This window comes from Mastigoproctus giganteus, chromosome 8 (assembly GCF_048544385.1).
Source record: "Mastigoproctus giganteus isolate SK-2022 chromosome 8, ASM4854438v1, whole genome shotgun sequence".
Lineage (NCBI taxonomy): Eukaryota > Metazoa > Arthropoda > Arachnida > Uropygi > Thelyphonidae > Mastigoproctus > Mastigoproctus giganteus.
Window position 1 is genome coordinate 15,888,177 of NC_143582.1, and position 23,497 is coordinate 15,911,673.

The window sequence follows — 23,497 nt, forward strand, 5'->3', positions numbered from 1 at the left end:
GCAATTTCGAGAATATTGTATTTATCTATTTTCAGTGCTTTTCTTGGGACGGTAGGCAACGGTACGGCATACCGGCACCTTTATTAACAGTGACGTGTGACATTTGGATGCAGTGCACTTCGAAATTTGTAATATTCCGTAAATTTTTTTCACGTTTACCTACTATTCAAATAGGCTTAAAATTATTTAACTAAATTTGCATTTTTCACTATCTATTGCTAAGATATTTTCTACATAAAACTGTATAACCATTTTCATAATTCTAAATTACTCAGTCGGACGTTTAACGAAGTCCTTTTATAGCGAATTATTTTGAATTCCCTTTGGTAGTAATGTTTAAAATACTTTCCATTGAGCAAAGAAAATTTTCATACAGTGAACAGAGAGAATTAACTCGGTACGCACTGTTCGCTTTTCTGGCCTTCAGGCAATTAGTGCTTCTGTGCGAATTAAGAGAGCTATAGGGGATTACCATTCTACAACTTAGTGGTACCTGGTAAAACCTATCCGACCAACTGTCCCACATACGGAGGTGTCGTGCTGGTCAACAGTGAGCAGATCACGGGGTATTCCCAATGGCTTCTGGTCCACCTTCTACTGCAGTGGTGTTCAAACTTTTCGGGTACTGGAGCCATATTAAAAAAAAAAGTTCAAAGTTAGATTTCTTTATGCTGATTTAGTTGACTTTCCGGGCGGGCCGTAGGTTGGACACCGCTGTTAATCAATTGTAAGCCCTGTTCGAGAATTAGGAGAGAACGATTTTCTTTTACCTCGAAAAATAATCATCTGTTCTTTCGCAGATGTGCGTTATCGACATTTTTCCTATCTCTGTTTACACGATCACAGTACCTGACTATCAGAATGACACTGACATTTTGGACAGTTTCAAAAAAAAAAAAAAGTGGGGGGGGGGGGGATAAAGAAAGAAGAAAAAATTCAGATTTAGGAACTAATGACAACATCGATGACAAGAGAAGGAAAACGAGGACAACAAAGATTTAAACCTTCTAAACAAGAATTGTTGCCATTTGGTGAAAATGAAGACAGAAAATTGTCAATTAGGTTACAGTTAAATGAAAGAGAGAGAATTCGTGGATTTCGGGAATACCTAATTGCATTTGATGGACGCTCTGAGTACAATACCAATTTCATCGAGTCAATGTGAACAAGGATTTTCACAAATGAATCTTATCGCCAGCCCAACAAGAGCTTCGTTGATGACAAAAACAGTTTCTTCGCTACTGTTTCTTAAAATTTCAGGCCTCCACTGACCCGCTTCGATTCAGCAAAATATGTCAATTCGTGGCTGCTTCAGAATCGTCATTCAGCAACAACACATGAAGAGGAACTTAATCAAAATTTGGAATATTCAACAAAAACTTTATGAAATTAATTTTACTTATGTTATTTATTTTTACTTATTATTTTTTGGGTCGATAGCCTAACGAAAGACCCTTATAATGTCACTCGGTTGTCTGTCTGTCCGTCCGTCTGTTGCAGCATTGTATCTCTGGAACCACTCAACCTATTGACTCGAAATTTTGCGTGGGTTTGTACATCGTGTGGGCCAACATAATGGCATATTGATCATTGTTGACAAAATTTTGTCTAAGAAATGGAGGGGTAAAATGTGGGGGGGGGGGGGCAAAAAATGTTGTCGACAACCCATAGCTTATTATACACCATTGGAAAGAGCTCAATGAGTAGGTTTAACCTATAGCTTATTATACACCGTTGGAAAGAGCTCAATGAGTAGGTTTAAAATATAATTTTAAAATAAAAAATGGCGGCACCAGACAGGAAAATGTGAGTAATTTTCGTGTACCCCCTATTTCCGTCGCTAATGGAGTTAAAAATTTAAAAATCACATTAGCTATGCGTTATTCGATGCTTATCAAGAGAAAGCTATTCCGACTGAAATCAATCATTTACTTTTTATGTTAAAATAAAAAATATTGCACTTTGATAGCGAGCTTCTTTGTACTAAGTAATTCTCCCTTTTGGTGACAAAAAGGTTGCTAAATAGTTAGTTAATAATTCTATAAAAGTCATTTATAAATTTTGAGACGAAAAGTATTTTTTTAAAATTGTCAAGGCCGGAGTTGTCCCGACAAGGAGGTATTCAGAGCCAGTGTTATGGCGCCATTGGTGGGTAGGCACCTGCGCGGAGCCTTGCATGGCCTGGCCCTCACCTGCCAGTCGCTTTTCCCCCAAGAGTTTACTGGAAACACTCTAATAGACAACGTTTTCGTTAGTTCCTTGGTTTTAGGCCAGCAGGGGTACTAGAAACTTTTTTCAGTCACCATAAAGCTCTCTATTTGAGATACTACGCTAACTTTCATGACTACGGACACTTTCATACGGAGTGCCCTCTTTTCACTCAGTAGTTGACCGATTTATTTACTTATTTTATTCACATTTAATTATTTTTTTTATATACTTGAATAATAAATTTATGCTTAATAAACTGTGTTAATATACTAAATATGTTGTTCTTAATCCAAAAACATTACTACTAAAGTAAAAATATCAGGGAAAAAAATTTTCAGAGTGCTTTTCATATTCTTTTAATTTTAAATTTTTCCTCACAGCAAAAAATGAGTACCGACACCTATTTTTATAAAAAAATAAAAAAGCACTGGCTATTTTCATTTAAGTCAAAGCATAAAGAAAGGGGGGGATGCAAAATAAATTCCATATGAGCTGATGATGAATAATATTTGTTATGACTGTTTATCATTTACCAAGATTTGCTGACCCTGAAAAGACCATTTTTCAGAAAAATATGAAAGGAATGGGTGCCTATTATGTATAGAGAAAGAGTATTAAAAGCAAATTCACTTTTAAAGAATGCAGTTAAAATACTATCAAAATTTTCACTTCCAGATAACATCCTGTTAGTTTCATCTTCACTCACATAGAAAATGTGACTGCAACATTCTCTCTTCAATCACATATCATCTTCAACACAATAATCATTTTCCAAATCTCTCTCATGTCATGCACATTGTGCCCATTATCTATCATTTAAGTTAATATTTCTTAATTATTGAACGATTTCAAAGATTTAATGCTTGCACCTGTAATCCAATCATTTTCATTGGCAGCATGCAGAACAAAACTGTGCACATTCACTACTACATACAATTTTAAACAACACCCAGATTCATCTTTGCAACTCTTCCTTGGTCTTATTAACAGTAACAGTATCTGCCATATAGTGCAAGGAAGCCACAGGCTTTTGCTGCACTGGCAAAAAAAAAAAGAACACCAAATAAGATAAGAAAATGCAAATTATATGCTTCCCTCCTCACATATGTTAACTATCCAGTTGACCTTCGAATTTATTCAAACTGTCAGCAAGGGCAAATTTTCCCAGCAATCAACAACTCACTGGCTAAAGAAAAAACTTCCTACAATCTAATGCAAACCTCAACCCCTGTAATTTAAATTTATGGCATGTAGCTCTGGAGTTCTTTATAACAGTGAGAATTCCACCTTCATTCATTTTACTAATCCCTCTCAGAGCCTTATAAGCCTCAATCAGGTCACCTCTGAGGTGCCTGATTGCCAAGCTCTGTAGCCCACATAATCAGTCTTTGTTCATATTTGTTGTCCCCTTGCCGATCTCACCATCAAATTGCCTGTCTTTGGACAACTTTCAAGAAGCTGTCTTTTTTCAGATGAGTTCTCAATACTTGAACACAGCAATCCAAATGTGGTCTTACAATTGCCTTATGCAGTGTGACTATGATCTCCCTAACTGTACAGGATAACATTTGATAAATCATTGACAGGACACCATGGACATTCCTGGCTGCCTGTTTACACTGTTCAGAAAACTTCCTATCTGCCTGTACATATCTCCTAGATCTCTTTCCTCCTGCACTGTTTTTAATTCAACCCCACCAAGCGTACAATTTATTTGTGGGTTGCTACTCTCCAAGTGCCTCCATAGCCGAGTGGTCAGGGGCAGGAGAGTAGTAGCACACACTCTTTGAGTAGACCGGGGTTCAAACCCCTGACTGCTAAATACGGTCGATCTGCCAACCCACACTGGATCAGTGTGGCAGATTATGGTCCATTTTCCTCAGCATGAATTGTTGAGAAGGCTTCCATCCTGCAGTGGTTTGATAATGGCTGCAGTTTACCTTTTTTTTTTTTTTTTTTAATTCTCCAAGTGTAAGACCTTGCATTTAGCAGCATTAAAACATAGCTGCCACTTCTCTGACCATCTTTGAGGTCTGTTCAAGTCATCCTGAAAGTTAGTTAGTTATTTGGTTTTTAGGAGCATTAGCAACTAAGGCCACATTACTTTGGGATATGCGGTTGTCATTCCCCAACCTTTCCGCACCCTCCATATTTGGTGGTGACGGGCTCGAACCCCGGTCTAATCAAGCGTGTGCTACGTGCTGCTGCTCCTTCCCACCTGGCTACGGAGGCGCCCATCCTGAAAGGAGCACTGCTTGGCAATAATCATTAATGACTCTGCCAATCTTTCTTGGCAATGATCATTAATGACTCTGCCAATCTTTATGTCATCTGAAAATTTTGACATCAAGCCTTCTATCCCTTCATCAATGTCATTTATGAAAACGAGAAACCAGAGTAGTCCAATAACCGATCCTTGCGGAATCCCAATCTTGACATTACACCAACCTGAAGAATATCCATTAATCACAACCCTCTGCCTTGCAGTCACCCAATAACCATCTTAGAATCTTACCAGTAATCCCAACCTATTCAAAGCTTATACAGTAACCTCTCATGAGGAACAGAGTCAAATGCTTTGATAAATTCCAAATAAACGGTCAAAATTGTTTATGGGTAACTGTGCCAAAATAGCCTACTAAGTTAGTTAAACATGATTTATCCTTAACAAAGGAATGTTGTGTGTCCTCTCAGACCGCCATATCATTCTAAATACCCCTCCATTGCATCTATGATTTTTCCACCACTAAAGTCAGACTAACCAATGTCACTCTTAGAACTGCTTTTATGTATTGTTGTACACTGGCACTTCTCCAACCCAAAGGAATCCCCGAAGTCCAAACATGCAATCATAATTAACCTCGATGGTTCAATGTACTCCCTCATGCTTTGCTTCAAAACTACAGGGTTTATGCCATCAACCCCAGTAGCCTTACCTGCCTTTATGCTCAAAAGTTTGTGTAACAAACAATCATCTGCAATTAAAAAATCACTAATTTCATATGACTCAAACCCCACTCACACAGCCTCTTCTCAGCATGAAGGGTCATTCATCAGTAAAGACTGATACAAAGTATCTATTCAATTCATTGCAATATCAGCTGGGTTATCTAAGACTTTCCCACGCCCAGTGCACAAGGATCCGATCTGATTAGCTTTCTTCTTTGTTGTATTCACATGTAAAAAATTCCTTCTTTGCTTCTTAGCCAATGCTTTCTCATATGCAGCCTTTGCCTGCCTGGCCTTATTTGTGGTACTATTACAGATCAACTTGTACCTGTTGTAGGCTTCAGTACTTTTCATTGCTCTATAACTGTCCCATGCTATCATTTTCTGCTCTATTTGAGCGGCCAGTTCTGCAGTTATCCATTTCAGCATCCTCCTGCAATATTTTCTTAAAGGTATGTATGTGTTCATGGCTTCTGTAATTTTTGCTTTAAAAGTATTCCATAATACAAATTTATTCACCATCCCTCAGCAATCTGCCCATTTCACAGATGCCATATAGTGCCTTAAATGTCAAAGTTCCTGCTTTTGAAGTTAAAACACATGCCTTTAACTATTGCAACCTGTTTCTTCATCTTCCAACTAACAATTGCATGATCACTTCCTAACAATGATTCCTGTGATACCATCTGAGCCCTGAGATGTCATCTGATTCATTAGTAATGATGAGGACAAGAATATTCTCACCTAGTTTATTTTAAAAAGTTGTTCCCCATGGTGAGTTTCCCTCCTACCTATTCCAATCAATCTGGAACAGATTAAAGTCACCCATTGTGAAGAATATGACTCTCATCATATTCTTCACAATTTTCTGTTCTATAGATTACTCCCACTCTCATTGTTCCTTTGTTTCCAACTAACTCACATCACACAGATTCTATGCTAGCAGACATAGCTTTAGACTCAGCAAAAGCTCTTTTCGCACTGCTTTTGATAAGCATGACCCCTCCAACCCTTATATCTTTCCTAAATGTATTATATATACCGTAGTGGAACTCGTCATCACCAATTTCCAGGTGGCACCATGTTTCTTTAGCTCTATCATATCAGCATTAGTTATCCTAACCAGGAGTTCAAATTCAGCCATTTTAAATATCCGTTAGAAAATTCATAACAAATGGCAGGCCGGAGTCGGCACAATTTTGATGACTAAAAACGCTAAACCAAAAATGCAATTTTAGTGACTTCACCAGGTCAAATGGGATGTACAAGATAGAAAAACTATAAAAAATTATAAAGGGATATTTAATGTAAATAAAGCCATAGTCATATCAAAAATCACAATTTTTTATTATTATAATCACATTTGATATTACAGAAATAGCAAATCAATGAGATGTTTGTAGTTGTTTTGATTCAGCAATAATTGAAATGTTAGGTTTAATAGTAGAAGTTCCCAATCTTAAAAAGTCTTGCAAATGTTCATCTGTCATTCTTGATCGATGTTTGGATTTTATATATTTCATTTTTGAATGTTTGTTCACATAGGTAAGTGCTACCAAAAATAGAAATTATTCTTCTTGCTAATTTTTTTAATTCTGGAAATTCATTTTTTGTCAAAGTTTTATAAAAGTTAATTAATGTTTCATTTTTCAATAATGTTTTCAGGTTATCGTTACTTTGAAGATCTATGATGTCTAATTATAGATCTTTATCTATTTGTGAAACATTTACATCAAATGGATTCTGAAATAATGTAAATAATTTTCTATTGTTTTCGAAATCAACAAATCGATCAACAAATTCTTCCATCAATAATTCAAGATTTCGGACAAAATTGTCGGTAGAAAAATCATAATTGGGCATATTATTATATAAACTTTTACAACACAAAAAATGGGAAAAATTATTTTGTTCAATTTAATTTTTAAATAATTCTAATTTTGCCTGAAACGCTTTAATATTGTAGAACAAGTCATTTACAAGTAGATCCCCAACTTTGGAGTTTTTTATTCAATGTATTCAAATGTTCACAAATATCTGTTAAAAATGCAAGTTCCCATAACCATTTTGAGTCTGTTAGTTCTGGGAATGGTTTTAATTTTTCGTTCATGAATATGTCTATTTCGGTTCTCTGTTGAAAAAATCTTTTTAACACATTACCGCAACTCAACCATCGTACCTCCATATGATACAACAAATCGCCATATTCGCTTTCGATTTCTTCCAAGAAAATTTGAACTGAATTTGTTCAAGCCATTTTTGCATATAAAATTCACAATACTAATTATAGTCGACATGATTGAGTTCAAAGACAAAAATTTACTGCACAATGATTGCTGGTGAATAACACAATGAAATCGCATAGGTCTTTCGATGTTTTTGTAATCAATATATTTATTAACACGTCTGATGAAACCAATATTTTTTCCAACCATATTCTCTGCACCATCGGTCATAATTGCTGTCAACAATTCCCAATCAAGCTGCAGGTCTTCAAACACTTTTGATATGCTATAAAAGATGTTTTCACCAGAGGTTCTATTCTTCAAGCTTTTAAGTGTAGCCAGTTCTTCTGTGACTTCAAAATTTTGATTTATACCATGCATGTAAATGAGTAACTGTGCTATGTTGGTAATATCTTCACTTTCATTGGTTGCAATCGAAAAATTTATAAAATCTGTAACTTTTTGTTTCGGCTGATCTTTAACATTAGTAGACAAGTCTTCGATTATTCTTGCTAAAGTTGACGCTGATAAACTAATAGCAACAAAGTGCTTAACTTGATCAGGGCATATTTCTTCTGAAACTGATAGGCACACTCGTTTCACAAACTCGCCATCATTAAAAGCCCTCCCTTCTTCAGCAATGATTTGAGATGCTCACAAACTAGCTCTAATTAAATTTAAATTCTGATTAGCGAAACATGTCTCACAACTGAGTATGGGCTTGGCACACCCATGGTCCTGAGCTGGATATCATCATTCTTCTCTTTCTTGGTGATTCCCTTCTACTTCTGATTCTTGTTCTCTCTCTCTCAGGATAATTCAGAATTTTTTTTTTTTTTTCTTTTCCCCTTTTGGCTGGTGCAGCATAAGCCTCAGGCTTCCTTGCTTTTTTTTTTTTTTTTTTTTTTTGGTAGTTGTTGGCGCATCGGCTTCTGTGGCCATAATGCATCTCCCGAGGTTTTTGCAGTACTTTGATCCAAGCCCAAGGTGGGATTCGAACCCACAACCTTTGGGTTGCCAGGCAGACATTTTGCCCACCCATCTAGCCCGGTCGGCTGGCTTCCTTGCACCATATGGCTAATAATAATAATGTCATCTGTTGTTGCCTCTTGAAATCAAAGCTCAGCTCTTGTAATTTCTTGTTTCGCAACTCTCCTTGAAGTTTATCGTTAAGTTGAGGCATGTTTTGACATATAATGCCGTTTCGAATTATATTCTTTCAACACAGAAACTGCTTCCTTACATATAAGGCAGGTACATCGGTTATTGTCCCTTATAAAAAAAAATAATTAATTGACCAAAGTTCATTGAAAACACGACATTCGGAATCAATTTTTTAATTTCCTTGACATCTTGATTCGCTAAAATTAAAATTAAAAATTCAAAGTTAAATAAAATTAAAAAATAATACGCATTTATATAAATTGCTAATAAATTGTTGCACATGATAATCGGTGCAGCAGCCCGACAACTACGGTCTGAATGAGAACAGCTGACCAGGAGAAAGATTAATACATGTACTCATCTTTACATTGCAAACTGCAAAGAATGCATTGCATACAATTCTTTCACTAATACTTATTAGATTAATATTTAGATTAGTGTTTAGCAATCATTTTAACAGTCGCTTATTTTAACTTTACTATTTCAATTTTTGACAACGCCCATGTTTGCCGGAAATACTCAAGGCTATAAACCAATAGCCTTGGGCACTTGCACTATTTGGATTTCCGACATCGCAAGAAACACTGCTGCCCAAGTGGAAGCGCACAGAGTTGCAAAATTATATTTAGATGCATTTACATTATATTTTGATTAAAAATATCCTTATATACGACATGTAGCAACCAAAAAAGATTTCTATAGAATAAATTTCGATGAGGCGGATGAAATCATCTGGCGGGCCAGATCCGGCCTGCATGGCACAGGTTGGGGACCCCTACTGTACACAGTTGAGACTAAGTAATCTTCTATAGTTTACAATTGACACACTCCTTGAAGTTATTTAGGTTTTTTTTTTATTTGGAGAAAATAAAGCTTGTATCCCAAGCTTTATTTTCTCCCTCATTTGAAACATGTTACCCTCAGAACATCTTATAAACATCAGCTGTTGAGGCAACAAACAATAATTCATAAGGTGAATGCAAGCATTACTTTGACTGATATCGTCAGATAAACACGGATCTAAATTACCCTTCTCCCAACTATCAGTTTACCTGAACCCTTATGGTATACCCTCGACAATACTGCCAAAAATCCCTGCACCACCTCTGTTCCAACTCTACAAAATAAATTCTTTCTACCTACCAATGCAGGCCAAACTGATTAATTCACCCACTAGAGCCTTGCAGGTTTCCTCAGGGCTCCAGTTAACCCAAAAGGCTTTCAGCATATAATCCCTGTTATTGTGTTTGGGCAGAATTTCGGACATATACACATTCTGACCTACTCGTGACTTTTTTTAATATAGTCCTACATTTATCCAACAGATCGTCAGGTCATGTATGTATGTTTAATATCGTTAGTCTCCACACAAATAATAATTCTCTGTTTACCTCCCTTAAAATCTGACAACCTGTTAGTAACATTATCAATTGTTGCACCTGGCAAACACACTCTGGATCGGGGCTACCTATCTTTATTACACAGTAATACTTGCATGTCTTTTGGGTCTTCTTTTCCTGGCATTGATGATTTGTTCGGTCACTTCATACCTTGCAACACTTGCCTGAGTAATTCCAAATGCCTAAAATGCCTATATAAGAAAAGATCCTGATCCTCCTGCAATAGCACGAGCCACAGTTTGCTTTTGCTTGCAGGAGACTTATCTAAAGGCAAATGATGATCCCACCATACATAACATCACAATTTGATGTCCATTACAGTGTGATGTAATGGACTTGTCTCACCCTTCTTCCTCAAACAATAAAAGTTAAGTTGGTGAAGGCAAGTGGTTGCACTTTCATTGAAATGAAAGAACTTGAGCTCATGCCTTCACCAACTTAACTTTCATTGTTTGAGGAAGAAGGGTGGGGCTTGTCTCAATAGTCCAATCAGGACCTTTTCTTATAACAATTTAATTTAAAAAAAACTGATTTTAATTGACAAGGTTTTCTTCAAAACAACTGTACTTTGTGTGCTGAATTCATATATATGGGTCGACCATCACTAATCCGGCAGGGTTGGGACTGTGGGGTGCCGTATTAGTGAGTTTGCCAGATCACCGGTGGTTATTTTAGCGCACAAATTTTACCCAACAGCTAACCACCTCCTATCTTTAACATGTTGACTGCCAAGCTAGTTTAAGAAAAAAATTCCCCAGGGGCCAAAAAATATTTAGGAAATAATTTGATTAGTAATTCTAAAATAAATATTGTAATGTCAGTGTTGTCGTTTTTTCATTTAAAATATATAAAAATAAAAAAGTATTTTTTTATGTCGCATATATGTGGCCAACATGGCCACATATGTTGGTTACTTTATTTCTTGAGAAGCCGTGTCAGTCACATACGTGTGATGCTATTACGTAATCACAAATGACCTTCATACATATGAAGGTCATTTGTGATTAGTTTATTGCACACGTGCCGAGTGCTGCAATAAAACTAATTAAGATAAAATAAACTCAAACATCGCAATAAGACAAGATTTTGTGAAAACAAGTTGTTAGCGTGCTGTATAATCCATCATATTGTGTTGTGTCTTTCTGCAAGTTTGTATAAGTGTGCTGTATAAGTATAAGCTGTAAAAAAAAAAAAAATCTAAAAAGGAATGGCTAAAAGAAAATTGCTAAGATAAGAGGAACTGAGAGAAACTGCCGTAATTTACAACTAAGCAGAGTTAAACTTCTCACAGACACACCGCTGTCGAGTTTTTTCAGAAGTTCAACTTTATCTGTTATGGACAATGTACAGTGTTTGCGCTTAAAATACACCACGAAAGGCACTTCCTTTATGCATTGGAACAATGGCTGGGGCTAAATGTGAGCAGGTTATAATAATAAATGCAGAAAAACAAGTGGGAATTACTTGCCAGTGTTTACAAGTTCGCACCAACATCTGATGCTACAACCAACGCCACCAAAACAATAGTGGCAGGTTGGTGCGCCGACCCAGGAAATTAGAAATTATGTCCGAATTAGTGGTGGAACCGGATTAGTGATAATCAACCTGTATAAAGTTTAGATTTAGTGTTGTCTTTGTCATGTCAGTTGCTCAAAATTTGCATTGTAAAACAGAACTACTTTCCTGAGAAGGTTCAAAAGTTATGCACACACCCATGTACATACACATATTAATATTTATTAGAAATGAAATTAATTCCATTCATAATGACAGCAATTTATGTCCAAGCATCAAACAGAATGATAACATTCATTACCTACATACAGCTGAGAAGAGTAGGTAGCAGCTGCATCCCTTAACTTCTGTAAAGTAGTGGTTGTGTCTATACTGCTTTCCTCTTTTGTGAATAAAAAACAGACAATGTCCTAAGGGAGAAATTCTATAACTGCACCTTAGAATGGCTAGCTGCAGCATCAAAACGCAGACATTTATAAAAGTTCTCCAGTTTGCAATAAGATTAAATCCCAACTTCATTGAACAAGTGAAGAAACCAATCTATCAGAGCAGTTCATATACTCAAAATTATTATAATATCTGGTGTTGCTCGCAATAATTACCACCCACCACTGGAGGCAAAAGCCAAAGCTAAACAGGTCCACCACCATAGTTGGATGAAGGTGAGAAGTAGAAATATTTAAAATACTACATAGTGTGGCACAGTATAAAATTACTCCTGTTCAGGCATTAGGCAAAGGGACTGGTTCGAAAGTCGGAGAGCTTCTCCCGCAGACAACAGTGAGCATGTGGTACTGTCTCCCGTACAGCTACCACACAAGTGCAGGGCAAAATCACCCAGCCCAACCAAATGGAAGTGCTTCCTGCGCTAGTGATCAACCACGAAGGAAGGAAGAAAGAAGTCAATGCATGAAGTGGAACATCAAAATGAATATGTTCAACATGAAAGCATACCACAAAATAATGAAGCTAGAGACAAACATGACAATACACAGGACGAAACTATACAGAGTGGTTGGAATGGCTACTGACTGTTCAAGGTAACCAAACAACAAATAGCAGACCAGAGCCAGACCATTATCAAAAATGAACCTGATAGCCCCTACAATCCTGGAAAAAAAAACATGAAGAATGTGTAACCAACTACAAAGAACAACAAATACAGACACAACCGAACCAGAATTGGAAGAACACCAAGTACAAGACAACAATGAGTAGCTGAAGTGAAAACAGATGAGGTCGCGATATCCGAATTAGAAAAAGGTTGGAAAGCACTGGCAATATTCGAGGGTATGGACACAACAAAGACCCATACCATACAGAAGCAAAAACCAAAGAGAATCCTGTGGCAAGTCACAGACCACCTCAATCGGCGAATGACATCGCATTACCTCAACAAGAAGGAAGTAACACTAAACACTATCTGCACAACCATTTATTGTGCTGCTATAGCAGCCGCCAACAGGAATAGACAAGAAACCAGAGACCAACATAGCACAAAATGCAAACACTAGTAATTACCAGCTTGGGAAAAAAGACTACAGAGAAGATAGGTCAATTGACCCACAGTACAAAAGGGTAACAGAAGTAAGAAGTTGATTAGAAAAGTGAAGACCATCCTCAAGAAACCCTACATCCACAGCATACACGAGAACTATAATCAGAGGATCAAAGAATATCCTCAACAAAAGCAAAACAAGAGACCTCACCATTACAGAGAGGCCCAGAGGAAAACAGACAACAAAATATTCAATGAAAACCACAAAACCTGCTACAGGAAAATCGGACAAGATGAGAAGGCAATGGACCCCTGCAACAGAAGGGACTCGAGTTCTGGGGAAACCTGTGGAGCATAAAATTTAGCAATAAGAGCCATGCCCACTGGATAGATCTAGAATGAAAGAAAACCAAGGATAACAAGAGATGACAGAAGGGAGATTCAGGAGAAAGATGTACAGTCTATCAGGACGCTCTACAACTGGCAAACCCCAAGAATAGATACCATCCACAACTGGTACAAGAAGTTCAGATCCATACACAGGCACCCCAACACATTACCAGAGTCTGGTTTAAGCAATCACCGTCCTGAAAGCTAAGGACAAAGACACCGCAAACCCAGCATAGTACAGACCAATTACCTGTTTCCCAACGACGTACAAATTCCAGATCAGATGCATAACAAAGATATCAGGCCACTTGGAGAGCCAGAACTTCATAGCCATGCAGCGGAAGGGATGTAAGCAGATGAGCAAAGGGTGCAAGGAGCAACTGACCATTGATGCTGCAGTTAGAGAGTAAGCTCTACAAGAAGCACTGCCACCTGTACACAGCCTACATTAACTACTGCAAGGCCTTCAAGCAACCATAGCAAAATATAGGACCACCATCAAGGTCAAGAAAATCACAACCAGACCAATCCTCATCAGAAGATGGGGATTAGTCTGGTTGGTCCTTGAGGTTGTCACAGATTCTCTCAATAGGCCAGAAAAGCTGTACTTGCTACCTGGAAAGTCTAAAATGCTGATGGAACTGATATTTGGATGACATTCAGTCAAGTGGGCCCGATTTCGGCGAAGTCCGGACAGCCAAATCCTCTGCTTGCACCTTCACAATGGTGGGATGTTAGGTGTGTTTTTTTTTTTTTTTTTTTTTGTAGTTGTTGGTGCATCGGCTTCTGTGGCCATAGTGCACCTCCCAAGGTTTTTGCAGAGCTTTGATCCAAACCAGAGGCGGGATTCGAACCCGCGATCTTTGGGTTGCCAGGCAGGCACTTTAACCACACGGCTAGCCCGGTCGGCAGGATGTTAGTAATCCTGGGTATAACCTCCATGCACAAGCACACTGTGGGTGACCACTCAGGTATGAACCAACGTAAGCAGGGGTCAAGGTGAGATGCCCAAACCACATGGAGGAATGCCGCCCCTCTGTGTTACCAGGCAGTATTAGGTGGTAGATGACTCTCATTAACTGGTGAAATTCCACCACTTTGCTTACTGGAGGTTTCAAGTGGTTGAACCCATGTTTAGTCTCCAGAGCTAAGTTCTGGTCAACCCTTTCCCATCTCTTCCATCATGCAGTATGACTGATGACTTTTGAGGTTAAGATGAACATTGTAGCAAGAACCAATCTTCCTTACATTTCTAGGATACAGCTCTAAAACGGTGTTCGCAGGCCGATCGATAGTTTGTACACCGGACTGAACTTATTCGTAACTCTTTAGGAGGCTTCCGGATCAGCTCGTGTATAATCTTGCTACATCTACTCTGCCAGACAGTGACTGGGGGAAGTCCGAGTAGTGTGTATGCATTGTCGAGGCCATGCTATGTCAAGAAGCAGGGTATTTTCTTACCATGTGTATGCCATATGCCAAAATTTCATTACGTCATACAGCATGTCCCCCCCCCCACTATTTCTTACTATTGAATACACTCCCAAACACTTCCTACTTCATTCCACAAATATAAGTGGTCTTAATTCTAATCTCAACAATGTCCATTTCCACTTGCAGTCTGCCAAACACCTGATTCTGATAACTGAGATTCTGACAGAATCTCAGTTATCGGTTGATTCAACTATTACTCATTTCAGTTGCTCAAATTATTCACTGTATGATTCCATTTGCCTCAAAGGTGGTACTTGTGCATACGTCTGTTCTGATATTCCCTGTCTTGACTTGGTAACAGGAAATCTCTTTTCGATCTTCTCTGGCTTAAAATCTCTCTACCTCATTGTGTCAAATTCGTTTGTTTTCTCTACTGTTCTCCCAACTCCACAAACACTTGGAGCTCTTTGACTTCCTCTCTTTGCGACTTGACTTTCTCCAGTCCAACTTTCCTAACAGTGAGGTAATTTTCTTTGGTGATTTTAATGTTCACAACTCCAGCTGGCTTCCATTTTTCTAGTCACACCAACCCAGCTGGTCGAGATGCTGAGGCTTTTGCAGTTACTAATGACCTTGCACAGATTGTTCATTTACCTACAAGAATCCTGGACAATCCTAACCATACAGCCAATACGCTTGATCTTTTTCTCACAAACAACCCTTCTAAGGTCGAAGTGAGTGGTCCTTTAGGCACCTCAGATCACAATTTGGTGACTGTCTCTTCTCCAATGGAGCCTTTATCTCATGGCTATTCCCAACCTCGTATTGTTTGACATTACAAGAATGCAAAACGGGATGACCTGCAAGATTTCTTTTCTTTTCCTTGGTCGGATTACTGTTTAAAAACTTCTGATGTAAATGTTTTCTCAGATCGTGTCAGTGAAATTATTCTTATAGAAATGGAATCCTTTATTCCACTCCACTTTAAAATCTCGTCCTTTAACTAAACCTTGGTTTTCCAATAAATGTGTTAAGGCTGTTCTAGAGAAGAACGTTGCATATAGTAATTGGCTTGTTTCCAATTCTTCAGTTTCATTTTCTGCCGACACCAAAGCTTGCAACAACTGTAAAGCAGTTATTAATCAGTCCAAACTAGATTTTGAACAGGCTAAGAGTATAAAACTTGTTTCTTGTCCTAATGGTAGCCGAGCATTCTGGTCTCTTGCCAAAGCTATTGGCCGCAACTTTTGTCCATCTCTGCTCCCACCTCTGTCAAAACCAGATGGTTCTGTTCTCACTTCAGCCAAGGATAAAGCTGATCTGCTAGCATCCCATTTTTCTTCCAACTCATCTTGGTAAAACACCTCCCACCATTCCCAACATGCTCCATTCAATGTCTCCTGTGGTCTTCCGTCAAAAGGATTTTGATGAATCTTGATGCTAAGAAAGCTCCAGGTCCTGGTGGTATTTCTCCAATTGTACTCCTTCTTCGCAGCCTTTTTTTCACTTTCTTATTCCAAAGGTGTTTTTCCTTCTGCTTGGAAATCTGCTCATATCCAGCCAGTTCCTAAAAAGGGTGACAAATCCCTCCCATCCAATTATCGTCCCATTGCAATTACTTCTACTCTTTCTAAAGTAATTGAGAAATCAATTAACCGCCAACTCTTAAACTACCTAGAAACCTTCCGTCTGATCAACAATCGCCAGTATGTATTCTGTTAGTGTTAATCCACTGGTGATATTCTGGCTTATATTACCATTTATGGACAAATTCGATGGAAAAGTTCGGTGAAACACAAGCAGTTGCTCTTGGCTTCTCAAAGACTTTTGATCGTGTTTGGCATAAAGTTCTTCTAAACAAGCTTCAATCTTATGGTTTGCCAAATCCAGTGTTCTCTCTGATAGCTCACTGAAGGCGATGGTAGATGGCTCTCTGTCTTCTAACTTCTCCACTAATGCTGGTGTCTCCCCATCTCTCAAGGTTCAAGTCTTTCCACCACTCTTTTCCTCTTGTATATTAATGACCTTCTTCCACCGAATGGAAATCCTATCCGTAGTTTTGCTGATGATAGCACATTGCATTCCACTTTCCATTTTGAGAAACCTTCCCTGCTCAATCAGCTTCAACTTCTCGAATATCCGCTACCAATTCCTTAAATGCCGATCTACAGTGGGGCAAAGACAACTTAGTTGATTTCAATCCTTCTGAACCTCAGTCTTGTCTTCTATCTCGCAAAAAGGATTCTTCTGCTCCTATGCTTATCTTTGGTGGCACTCCGATTTCTAGGCAAAATGATATCTTCTCTTTTGGGGATTACCCTGACTTCTAATCTCGTTTAGCACAAGTACATTACAAATAATGCTTCCTCTGCATCTAAAAAACTTGGTTTTCTCTTTCGCTCTTGGTGTTGCTTTTCTTCCAAACAGTTGTTCACTCTGTGCAAATCGCGAATCTGCCCTACCATGGAATATTGTTCCCACATCTGGGGCAGTGCCCCCAAAACCTCTCTCAGGTTTCTAGATTCCAATCAGAAGAGGGCAGTTAGATTAATTAATGACTGCTCTTTAACAAAGTCTCTCCATTCTCTGTCTCATAGGCGTACTGTTTCTGCTGCATGCCTTTTCTACAGATACTTTCATGGATACTGTTCTTTCCAAATTGGCTTTATAATTCCCACTCTCGCTTTCAAAACAGTCCAAACGTGCCAACATCCATTTACCGTTCAACTTCAAACTCACAGAACCAACTTTTCCTCTTCCTCATTAATTCATTCAACTGCAGTTTTCTGGAACAACCATTCTTCATGCATATTTCCTGAAAATTACAGTCTACAGAAGTTCAAGTCTAATGTCAAGAAATATCTTCTTTCATCTTCTCAACCTCCAAAATCAAGCACGGTACTAAGTACTATAGGTTCTAATACCTCTTGTGTTTTGGGTTTTCATAAAAAAAAAAAAAAAAAAAAGAGGAATCTTCTAGGTAGATGCCCTGAGCTGATTGTGGTCCCATCTAGCACTCAACCCATGCCCACCATGCTCAACAACAGCAAGTATGGATATACCCTAAAAGAAGGGAGGAAGAATCTATATACACTCTCTCATCTGACTGATATACGTGGATGATATCAAACTCTATGTGGCAACTGAGAATCAACTCAATTTGTCTAGGTCAAACTGCATCTCGATGTCAGTACCGAACTCTGGATCAGCAGAGTTCGGTACTGACATCGGGATGCAATTTGACCTAGACAAATGCAAGATCCATGGATTGCATCAAGGACTTCTAGAAGGACAAAACTACCAGCTGAAAACCAGTGACGGGATTGAAGCCATGACAGAAGAAGACACCTCAAATATCCAGGGATGATAAGGGCTCACCAGTTAGAACACAGGGAGATCAAGGCCTGCCTGATTGAAAAATACCATTAGAGACCAAGAAACCTGTTAAAATCAAAGTGGAATGACAGGAACACGGTTACAGCAATAAACACTAACACAGTCCCAGTACTGTGCTGATCTGTGGTGACCGTGGTGCCATCTAACACTTAACCCACTGTCCACCATGCTCAACAACAGCAAGTACGGATATACCCTAAAAGAAGGGAAGAATCTATATATCCCCTCTCACCTGATTGATATACGTGGATATCAAACCCTATGTGGCAACTGAGAATCAACTCAAACAGGTACTCTGGATCACCAGAGTTCACTACTGACATCGGGATGCAATTTGACCTAGACAAATGCAAGATCCATGGATTGCATCAAGGACATCTAGAAGGACAAAACTACTAGCTGAAAACCAGTGAAGGGATTGAAACCATGACAGAAGGAGACACCCACAAATATCTAGGGGTGATAGGGGCTCACCAGTTAGAACACAAGGAGATCAAGGCCTGCCTGATTGAAAAATACCATTAGAGACTAAGAAATATTAAAATCAAAGTGGAATGACAGGAACATGGTTACAGCAATAAACACTAACACAGTCCCAGTATGGTGTGCTGACCTCAGTCCCATCTATCACTCAACCCGCAGTTCACTATGCTCAACAACAGCAAGTACTGATATACCCTAAAAGAAGGGAGGAAGAATCTATATACCCCCTCTCACCTGATTAAAATTAAAATCTCACCTGGTTAAAATCATACATGGAGGATATCAAACCCTATGTGGCAATCGAGAATCAACTCAAACAGGTACTCTGGATCACTAGAGTTCAGTACTGACATTGGGATGCAATTTGACCTAGACAAATGCAAGATCCATGGATTGCATCAAGGACATCTAGAAGGACAAAACTACCAGCTGAAAACCAGTGAAGGGATTGAAACCATGACAGAAGGAGACAACCTACAAATATCTAGGGATGATAAGGGCTCACCAGTTAGAACACAAGGAGATCAAGGCCTGCCTAATTGAGAAATACCATTAGAGACTAAGAAATCTGTTAAAATCAAAGTGGGATGACAGGAACATGGTTACAGGAATAAACACTAACACAGTCCCAGTACTGTGCTGATATGAGCTGACTGTGGTCCCATCTAGCAATCAACCTATTGTCCACCATGCTCAACAACAGCAAGTACGGATATACCCTAAAAAAAGGGAGGAAGAATCCATATACCCTCTCTCACCTGATATACATGGATGATATCAAACCAAAAAAGCTACCACTGTCAGCAGTCCAGTCTAGTACTTGTTGAAACAGTCAAACAAACAGACTGGCAGAGAGCACTGCGCCACACTTTGTTTGGATTTATCATTGGCACAGTGACTGTCTTGACATGCACACTGCAAGCTTTTTATAACTTCTGGATAACCCTTTTTAAAAATGCCAAAGTGGTAGCCTTGTTGTTGTTTTGTTGTTTGTTTTTTAGGAGCATTAGCAACTAAGGCCATATTGCTCCGTGAACATGCGGTGGTCATTCCTGACCTTTCCGCATCCTCCGTATTTGGTGGTGACGGGCTCGAACCCCGGTCTAATCAAGAAGCGTGTGCTACTCACTGCTGCTCCTTCCCACCTGGCTACGGAGGCGCCTCAGTGGTAGCCTTCATACAATTGTGACTGTAAGTACAAAGAAGAATGGAAGAAGTATTCGTGGTTACAGAAAGCACCAAATAATAGTGAGGATGCTTTCTGTAAACTCTGTCGTTGCACAGTGAAAAGTAAACTCTAATTTTGCTCAACATGAAGCAAAGCTTCTTCTAAGAACAAATCTAACATTACTGGTTTGAATCAAAGTACTCTAGCATCTTTTGTGACTAAAAAAAATTCAGAATCTGAAGAAAATATCAAACAGGCTGAAATTAAGTTGGCAGTAGCAGTTACTTGTCATTGTTCAGTAATGGCTATGATCATTTGTGTGAGATTATAAAAGATCATGGAAAAAGTAGCATTTTTAGAAGGATAAAATTGCATCAAACTGAGTGCTCGCAGATAATAAAAAATGTGGTACATTTAGTATGGGAATAAGTTCTGAAAGGAAAGAAGTTTATGCTGCTCATTGATGAATCAACAGATAATGCAATTCAGAAGCACTTGTGTATAGTGGTGAGGTTTTTTTCTGAAGATCTAGCCATCAAAACTGCGTTTTTAGGACTAATTCCCATATCATCGGCAACATCAATCTTTTTTTGATGCATTAAAGATTAAATTGAATGAATATGATATGAATTTAGAAAATTGCACAGTATTTGCAAGTGATAGTGCTGCTTCTATGGTCAGACTTAAAAATTCAGTGTGTAGGCACAAATAAACAAAGTAGCACCAAACTGTGTGCAAATAAAGTGCATTTGTCATTCTTTGACATTATGCATTCAACACGCATTTGAAAAACTTCCATCCAACCTTGGATTTCTCACAAGTGAGATTCCACTTTGGTTCTCAAATAGTAACTTACGTAGAGAAGAATACAAATCTATATTTAAAACATTTAATCCAGTAAATAATACCATTTCAGAAGGCTTCTAAAACTAGATGACTCATTAAAGGAAAGGTAATGTTCAATGTTCTATTAAACTGGCAAGAACTGAAAGGTTATTTTGCAGTATCAGAAAATTCTGGTCAAACAGATACAAAGTACAAAGCCGGACCATTAAAGGAAATGTTTATCATAAAATGAATTATCTATATTTTGTTTGCTATGCCTATTGTAAAAGATTTCGAATCTGTTAATGCAATATTTCAGTCATCTAACACTGATCCATATAAACTGTCTAATGAATTAGTTACTCACAAAAACTCTTTACAATAGAATTTACAATATTGATGCTAAAAAAGCCATTGAAAATATCGACTATGCAGCCAAATTTAAGCACGACGTTGAGTCATCTTTGATTTTTTTTTTTTTTTTGATTGGGTAGTTGTTGGCGCATCGGCTTCTGTGGCCATATTGCACCTCCCAAGGTTTTTGCAGTACTTTGATCCAAGCCCGAGGCGGGAATCGAACCCGCGACCTTTGGGTTGCCGGGCAGGTACTTTACCCACTCGGCTAAAAGTCATCTAAATGAATTCAAGGAGATACAACGAGCTAGAAAAGAAGGTAAAGTTCTTGAGGTTAAAAGAAGATGCCACATATTCATTATTGAGGCTATTGGCCAACTGCAATCTAGATTATGCGATGCAACTAATGCTTTCAAAATTCTTTTATTGCTTAATCCTGAAAAAATATTAAGCCAAATGTCAAAGGGGGATTTTTCAGATTTGCCTATGTTACATTTAGCAACAGATAATTTCTATGAAATTGAGCAATATAGGAAAATTATTGTAACAGACTGGACAGCAGAAAATGTTTTTGAAAACAATGAAATTCCAAAAGATACAATAAAATTGTGGCTTGGTATCTATCGCCACTGAAACTTTAAGCAATTGAAAGCATATGCACTTAACTGTCTTGTAACTCCAGCAAGCCATGCTGTTGTTGAATGAATATTTTCTCTTGTAACTGCAGTAAAAACAAACCAAAGAAACAGATTGCAACTTCATCTTCTAGATGCAATCATTAGAATCAGGGCACACCTTATCGAAAATTCCATCTGCTACTAGGATCTGCATATTACAGATAGAATGTTAAATTATTTCAAATCAGATATACTTTATACCAACAATAATAGAATCGTTGTTGCAACTACTTCAAAGCAAAGTTTTATTTTAGCCAGCAAGTTATAAATTACTGGAATAAGTTGCCTACGTGGATGGTAGAGGCTGACAGTTTAGGGAAATTCAAAGGTCATCTGGATAGTACCTTCGGGTGAGGGAAGCACATAGGATGATAGGCTTAATTTCCTTTTCTTTTATTAATTATTGTTTTATTTTTTTTATTTTTGTTTTATCATTGTTTTATTTGGGTTTTTTTTTTTTTTTTTTTTTTTGGCTGGTGCAGCATAAGCCATAGGCTTTCTTGCACCATGCGGCCATTAGTAATACTAATACAATCAGTCCTCATATAACACGTATTTGCAGTACACGAATTCGATCATACACAATTTATAAATAGGGGAACGATATCGATATTGTGTATAACACGAACCGAATTCGCTTATGCACAATTCGTCTTTGTGTTTACAAGAAATGGCAGTAGAACGCGGAATCATCCCCAACTGAACGCAACACGATAGGAATGAAGAGAAGATTCTGAAAATGTATTTATGTTTTTTTTTTATATCAGTGAAGAGGAAACACATTTCACCATAATAAGGTAAAAACCCACACAATTTCAGCTATCGGCATTATCGCAAATGCAATTAGGTCGAGTTTACTACCAGCTTACTAACAGATTCCACTAGCAGAAACGCAACTGGTAATTGTTGCTACACGCGCACAGCTTTGTTTACGTGTATCAAGCGTGCCTTCTCATTTTGTAATTGTGCTTTATTCACTAAAAATGAGTAAAATACTTAAAAGGTGTGAAAAGGAAGCGTCCTGGTGAAGACACTACAGATTCAGAGAAAAAAAGAAAAGCAATATCGATAAACAGAGGTGGACTGGGTCAAAAATTCTTACCCGGGAAAATTTGTAGTGGCCTCATACTAGTGTTTATGGCCAAAATCACACCAGCCTCCAGCCCAACGGGGATTCCCCGGTAAGGCTTATGGCCAGTCCACCTCTGTCGATAGAGAAAAAATATGAAATTGTGAAATGCTTTGAGCGAAATGAAAGGCCATGTGATATTGCACGTGCTACAGGCCTAAATGAGGCAACGCCGAGAATTAGAAAGAATGCAGAGAAAATAAAAACAACTTTCATAGCAGGATCAACTCAAAGTGTAATTAATATCCATTAGATCAAGACACAAAGAATTGGAAGAGATGGAATGGCTGTCATCTGTTTGGATATAAAATCAAACAAAAAACAAGTTTGCTTACGATAGAAGTAAAAGCATTAGCAATATTTTATTACGAATAGTAGTAATAAAATACTTACTTACAATTATTTATTGTGTTTGGTAATGTTTTGGTTACAAATGTGTGTTCAATCTTGGGTGGTCGGCACCTAACCCTATTTTTCCCATAGGGCATGTTGTTTATATTGCACGAAGGTTTCTAGGAACACAACTATCATGCTATACGAGGACTGACTGTACTAATACTATACATGAAATTGAAGAAGCAGCAGCAGACATGATGTTCTTGTAAATATTATACAGTATATATACAGGATTGTTTGAGGTGAGTTATTTTTGTTCTAATTGAATTTATTAAATGAATTT

The 23,497-nt window shown here is 38.0% G+C and overlaps 1 protein-coding gene across 4 annotated transcripts in view; it reads right to left on the reverse strand.

The window, feature by feature from the left end:
- LOC150081292 (splicing factor, proline- and glutamine-rich-like) overlaps nucleotides 1–23,497 on the reverse strand; it is a 288,175-nt gene that overhangs the window by 213,061 nt on the left and 51,617 nt on the right. The window lies entirely within an intron of this gene.